Source organism: Crinia signifera, chromosome 11, assembly GCF_055691185.1.
Source record: "Crinia signifera chromosome 11, ASM5569118v1, whole genome shotgun sequence".
Lineage (NCBI taxonomy): Eukaryota > Metazoa > Chordata > Amphibia > Anura > Myobatrachidae > Crinia > Crinia signifera.
This window is the reverse complement of record NC_139227.1, coordinates 76943466-76950908: the sequence shown is the minus strand read 5'-3', so window position 1 is coordinate 76950908 and position 7443 is coordinate 76943466. Positions and strand designations below refer to the sequence as shown.

At 48.9% G+C, this 7443-nt stretch overlaps 1 pseudogene; it reads left to right on the top strand.

Annotated features, from left to right (window-relative positions):
* Positions 1 to 1343: 1343 nt before the first annotated feature.
* On the top strand, positions 1344 to 2633 carry LOC146045063 (kinesin-like protein KIF19 pseudogene; annotated as a pseudogene).
* Positions 2634 to 7443: the final 4810 nt, after the last annotated feature.

The window sequence follows — 7443 nt, the reverse complement described above, 5'->3', positions numbered from 1 at the left end:
ATGGTCAGGGCACCGACTTTTGGATCCATCCTCATATGGAGGAAACCCTTGCACCCCTGTAGACAGTTTTCCCATAAATCTTTGCACTTCCATTATAAGTGGCACATTTGCATAAATGTAGGTTTGCTAAATCATAAAAGAGTATTTTAACAAATCAAAAAGGTTTTAAAATTGTTATGCGCCTTTGAAATGTTACCTGCTGGCAAATACAGCCGGGGGTGCCCATTCACACTTGAATGGCTAATACACACATAGCTTCTGCCTTAGGACACACACACACACACCCACCCCCGTGGCCCTGCCGCCCAGCGTTATACACAAACCCGCCCCCCCCTAGGGAAAAGACCAGCGTTATACACATCCCCACCCCCTTTGAAAACACCGCCCCCCACCCACAGCTAGGGCTACAGCACACGCCCCCCAATCAACCATTACCAACTGGTGTAGGTGAGCGGCGGCTCCACCCCCCACCCCCCTGCGAACAGGTTGTTTCCCCCTCAGGGTAATCTGCAGGTGCTACCTAGTCATAGGCGTGCGCAGCCCATTTTATTAATGGGCCTTGTAGTCATAGGAAAGTTCATCACTCTCTTCTCTACATGCCCTATTTTAGGGCAAACTGTTACCAGGGTTAAACCCATTTATATGAACCTTTGTAACATAGATGGGGTCAAGTAAGATTTCAAGGGAACTATAACAATCACTTTTGTGGCTTATTTAGGTAATTTAGCAGCAACATCTGTGACCTGCAGTTATGCTGCCGTTAAATATAAGCAACCACTTTGACTTCCTCTATATATGAAGCTGACCGGGTGACATCTATTTTATTGGGTATAAATAATTTTATATTTGAGTATTATGTATTCGGTTCCTGTAGGGTGACCACCTCATCCCTTTAATCCTGGAGACATATTAATTACACAGGTTCTGTGGCTGGCTCACTTCAACACTCAATTTCAACTGTTTTTTTTTTTTTTAAACAGCCATCAGACTTCATTCCAACTGTGTTTTAATCAGCCACAGAACCTGTGTAATTAATGTGTGTTCGGAATTTAAGGGATAAGGTGTTAACCCTAGGTTCCTGGGATCACCTCCAGATAGGTAATACAGGAATACAACTTTGTTAGAATCCAATGTACCAGCATGCCCTGGATGAGATACACAGCAGGGCCCCTCTGCCACAGTGCACATTGTGATGTCACTATGGGCTGTGGGCAGATTGTGATGTCACAATGGGCTGTATAAAACCATCCGCTTGCTGCTTCCTGGCTCATAACTGATATTGCTGGACTAGAGCCAACACATATAATTTCTCATTCTTTTCTGAAGACTGACGATTGAATAAGATGGAGACTAAAAGTGACAAAGCTACAGATCATCAAGTGGCTGTCGCTCTGCGCATCCGTCCATTTAATAAAATGGAGACTAAGAACCGCGCACAATGCATTGCCCACCAGCTGGGACCGCAGACAGTGCTACTGCAGGACCCTGGTGAGGACCCTAAATACGTCCTGCGGCGCTCGACCAGGACAAAAGAGACAACATTCAAATTCAACCAAGTGTTTGACCAGGCAGCGACCCAGGAGACTGTGTATAATTCCACAGTGAGGCCCTTAGTGGGTGACCTCCTATCCGGGTACAATGCTGCCATATTTGCCTACGGCCCAACAGGCACCGGGAAGACCTTTACTATGATGGGCAAGGCCCGTGAGCCCGGAGTAATGTATCGCACCCTGAAGGACCTGTTTAATGCCATTGAGGAGACTGGAAATAGAAAAAACTTCTCTGTATCATTGTCATATGCTGAGATCTACAATGAAAGAGTCCGGGACCTTCTAAGACCTTCCTCTGGGTCTTTGGTCCTCAGAGAGGATCCCAATGGCAACACCAAAATAGAAGGGATTGCCGAGTTCACCCTTAACAATCCTGAGGAGGCCATGACCCTGCTGGAGAAGGGGAATAAGCGGCGCTCTGAAGCTCCCACTGCCGCTAATAAGACCTCATCCCGCTCCCATGCAGTATTGCAGGTCACCATACAGCAGGAGGACATCGATGGTGTGAGCACAGCCAGGCTGTACATGGTAGACCTGGCAGGATCAGAGCGGGCAGGCCAGACTGCAAACAGTCGCCAGACCATGAAAGAGGGAGGCTACATCAACCGCTCCCTTCTCGCTCTAAGAACCTGCATCATGGGACTGCGTGACAAACCAGGCAGCCATAGAAACTATCGGGACAGCAAGCTGACCTGGCTGCTAAAGGGAGCACTGAGCGGGAAAGGCCGAATGGTCATGATCACACACATCAGCCCCGCGGACAGTGCCTATGAAGACGCCCGCAGCACAATGACCTATGGGAGCAAGGCCAAGTTCATCAAGACACAGGTGGATAGGAACCGTGTCTGTGTCCCCCATAAGATCCCCAAGGGGACTAAAGTGCTGCCGAAAGTCTCTCATCCTCCAGAGCTCAAACACAAGACCAGAGCGCCGAGGTATGAGGATGATTATTATGTTATGAGACGAACCTCTCCTGTAGTCCCTAAGGCAAGGAATCTCCAGGCTTCATGTGAGATAAAGGCTACAGCTCGTTACAGAAAACGTTCCTCCAATTCTCAAGATCGAAGACCTCCATGGCGATAGGCACATCACTGGTGCCGGTAGGAACAGCACTCGGCCGACATGAACAGCACTCGGCCCGGCAGAAAGATGGGGATTAGGGCTAATGGCGATACCCCAAAAACAAAAACGACACTGGGCAGCCACCCCATGGGTGTGTTGGAAGAGCTGCTAATTATGTGTAAAACGCTTACGGCTACATCCATCTCATTGGGAAAATGATAACTTGCAGAATTGACCCAGAACAACGGCAGGTACGTCAGCAAGTTATACATGATTTGTGCTGTTAGCGGGTTTATGGCATCCGTTATATAATGTGATGCTTAGATCTTATAAGGATTATGTTAGGGCAGAACCAGTAGAGGGGGGATGAGATCTTTGCAGCATCTTCCTGACATCCTCAAATATTTATTTATTATTATTTACTGACATTGCGCCAGCAAATCCCATTGTGCTCTAAAATGACCATCCAATCAGGTCCTGTTGTTTTACAATCACAGCCTGTATCATGGCAACAGGAACAGGTTAACATTGGGGCGGATGGAGCTGCAGCTCCAGGCCTCCACTTAGAAACAGGCCCGTCACCATGACAGAATGATTATCATCAGTCAGGGACCAGCGGGTCACATGGTCGGCCATAATCATAACCATAGGTGTGCGCACATTGAGTGTTAGGGGTGCGCAGGCACCCCCAAATGCTGTGCCCACCCTTATGGACAACTCCCTGCCGCTAGCAATATAGCAATACCAGCAATACCTTTTACCAAAGTCTTTTGCTTTTTAGACCTGTATTCCATTAAAATTAGTGCCCATCAATCAATTGTGTGTTTTGCATTGTTAATAGTACTAGACCGTTGTCATATCGCTACAGACCTGCATAATCAATATATATTTTTTTACTTTATATGCATGTACTGTTATACAGAGTAACAAGAATATTAAAACTGAAATAGGCCGGAGACTATGTTCTGGCTGAGAGACATTTTATATTTTAGCGAGTACCAATAGATGATGGTAAACATGCATGATTGGCAGTGTTAGACACACCCAATGGGCAATGCTGGACACGCCCAATAGGTGGCGCTAGACACACCCCTTTGACAGGCCCTAATAAAATGGGCTGCGCACGCCTATGACTGCAGGAGTAAGTAGGTAGCACCTGCAGATTACCCTGAGGGAGAAACAACCTGGGTCCTTGTAGTCATAGGAAAGTTCATCACTCCCTTCTCTACATGCCCTATTTTAGGAGTGATTGACAGCGTTATAGACAGGGCCGGATTATCAATGGGCCTGATGGAGCTACAGCTCCAGGCCCACTCTCCAAATAGGCCAATTTTGTAGCTGAGGGCCAGGGCTTTTTAACGAGCCCGGCCCCGCGTCTCTAGCCCCCCCGGGAACATGAGATACCACCAGGCAAAGCTGGAACGTTTTCCCCATAGGATAACATGGGCCCCGCTAATTCCAACCTCCACCCGATTCCAACGGCTGCCAGTTCTTCCCCCGGCATCACAGAAGCTCGAGGTTGATCTCAGTCTGACCCATATCGCCGGGCCTTTAATCTAATACCAGGCTGGTCCATATGGGTTCATTGGTTCTAGAGATATTGCGGGTAAACCAATTTTTTTTTTGCATTTCTGAAATGTAATTTCATGGCAGTTCATGTTGTTTGAGGAAAGATTTCTCTGGAACCAAACGGCCCAGTTTCACGGGACCAAAATCATTCGAAGCCTACATGTAAATGGGTAAGTTGGTTCTGAAGATATAGCTGGTTGTTTAAAGGGGGGCAGTTTTCTCTCCCCTTCACACCAGAAAATGCAGGGACTAGGCTGGTGTAAAAGGGGCCATACCGGGAATGTCCCTGCATGATCCTGGGACCATATTCCCAGGTAAGTCCCTGCATTTTCTGGTGTGAAAGGGGTATTATTTCAAATAGCCAGGACATGCAGTGCTCTGAATACAGTCAGGTAGCCCCCTGCTCTCTGCCCGGCTGGCAATGGCTGTCATTTCTGCCCAGCAGTGACTGTCCCCCAGTTACCGCGAGCATCGATTCCCCTTGGCAATGATCTTGTAATCCCACATAGCAACAAGCATGGAACCCCTGGAAATGTGCATGAAACCCCTGGCAATTAAAATGTAGGTAAGCAATACTTAGGGCGGGATGTATTAATATACATCGCTGCCCTTCGCTGGCTGTCCGCCGCGATGCCAGCGCATATGTACTAACAGCTGTCCCCCGCGATACTTGTACTGTGGTCTGCGGGGGGTCTCCATCACCTCCCAGCCGGCTCCTGATGCCTCCACGCCGGGGACAGCTAAGCAGGCTGTCCCCGGCGCCTCCTCCTCCCCCCTGCAACCGGAAGGACGTCCGTCTGCGTTGATAGGGGGAGGAAGGGCTTACTTTCCGGGGTCCAGGAGGACCTGCAAGTAGGTAAGCCCAAGGGAGGGGGAGAGGGGGGGGGTCGGCGGGGTTGCGGTGACGCGGCGAAAACAAGCCCATAGGCTTCTATAGGGTATCGCCACCCAATGGTGGCGATACCCTGCCCTGCGATAACGATGCGGCCGGGTAATAGTACATAGAAAAATGCGGTAAAACGGGGGTTTCACCGCATTTTCCCTTTAGTACATCCCACCCTTACTGTATGTAGCATAATTTTTAATAGGCATTATGGTGTTTGGCATAATATGTATTGGAGATTATGGTGTGAGGCTTGTAATGTAATGGGCATTATGGTGTAAATTTTTAATGCGCGCCTTTGGCGCGCAATGCCCCTATTTATGAAGCATGTTGTGCATTACTGCTCAATCTGTTTAGTATAGTGCAGGCATGTCCAAACGATGTTGTCACGACTGGGGATTTGGGACCCGGGAGTGACCTTGGTGGCTAGCTGACAACCCAATGGAAACGGGACGGAGGCAAGTGGATACAAATGAGTAAAGTTTATTGCATAGAATGAACTGGTACAGGGGACATTTGAAAGTCTGTAAAAGTCTTTGGAAAGCTGGGAACTGATAACAGTTACTTGGAGGCACGTAGTAGAGGCACGGGAGCACAGGAGCTGGAAAGCACAGAGTTGGACCACTGGAGAGCAGGTGCCGGAAGCACGGTAGGCAGTGGTGAAGGTGGTTGCGGGTGCAGGTACTGAGGCACGCAGAGGCAGGTGGACACAGGTGCAGATGCTGGAGCGTGCGGGTACAAGTGGTCACAGGTGCAGGTAACTCGGAAGCACAGGTGCAGGAAACTCGGAAGCACAGGTGCAGGAAACTCGGAAGCACAGGTGCAGGAAACTCGGAAGCACAGGTGCAGGAAACTCGGAAGCACAGGTGCAGGAAACTCGAAAGCACAGGTGCAGGTAACTCGAAAGCACAGGTGCAGGTAACTCGAAAGCACAGGTGCAGGTAACTTGAAATGCCAGAACGGATGAACACTGGTGCAGATGAACACAGGTACAGGTGAGTCGGAAGCACAGGAGCAGGTAACTCAGAAGCACAGGTGCAGGTAACTTGGGAAGCACAGGTGCAGGCGACTCGGGAACACAGGTGCAGGCGACTCGGGAACACAGGTGCAGGCGACTCGGGAACACAGGTGCTGGGACAGGAAGCAGGTACTGGATACGGGTACAGGGTAACACTGGTGCAGGTACTTGTAATGCAGGAACAGGTGAACACTGGTGCAGGGTCTTGAAGGCACACAGGTGTAGGAACGCTGGTGCAGGGTTTTGGAGGCACACAGGTGTAGGAATGCTGGTGCAGGGTGTTGGAGGCACACAGGTGTAGGAATGCTGGTGCAGGGTCTTGGAAGCTCACAGGTGTAGGAATGCTTGGAAGCAGGATACAAATGCTGGGTAACTGGAATACCACAGAGCTTAAGCAGGAACACGAGCTGAAGCTTCCTCCCAAGTTATTGACAACAATGCAAAAGCAAAGCGTCTATGCAGGGCTGGGAGGATAACCCCTCAGAGCAGCACTGATTGGCCATCCGGGTGATTGGGAATGGCCACACCTGGAACAGTCTCTGGATGAGGCCAACAGGGAACTTGTATAAATCCTTTCAAGTGGTAACCACAGAGTTAATGGCTGAATCAGAATCACCCAGGTGCTCATTACAAGCAAATACTCAGATCTTGCTGCAGCAGGCTGAGAAACAAGACTGACAGGCAGGTAAGACAGGACAAACACACTGAGTTCTGGCAGGATTGTGACAGTAGTCCCTCAAGCTGTTGTGAAACTACAAGTCTCATCATGCATTGCCACAGTTTTGCTATTAAGGATTGCTAAAACTATGTCAAGGCATGCTGGGACGCGTAGTTTCACAACAGCTGGAGGGCCACTGTTTGGAAATGCCTCGTATAGTGTGTATTTTGGCTTGATCCATGTGGCAAGATGTGAATTTTGCCTTAATCTGTGTGGCATAATGTGAATTTTGGCTCAATCGGTGTGAATTTTGGCTCATTTCATGTGGCATAATGTGTAAGAGGCAAGTACAGTATAAGGGGGTTACGATTGTGTTGCATGATTTGTATAAGGGGTATATGGTGTGGTAAACTTAGGTGACCATATAAAAGGTGCTGAAATGTTGTCTACCAAGTTTTGGCTTTCAGTATTTTTTTTATGACTTGAATGCCACCTCGCCCCGCAAGTATCTTAGGACATTGGCATCCTGTGGGTGCACCTTTGGAGGGCACCCGCCAATATATCTCCCTGCATTTTTCCTATGCCAGCCCCCTGCCTTTTCCAGGCATATATAATTAGTTGAAAGTATTTACACAAATAGAGACACACCCATGAGCAGACCACCCAACTAGAACACTGGTCATGCCCCCCACATTATCAGGTG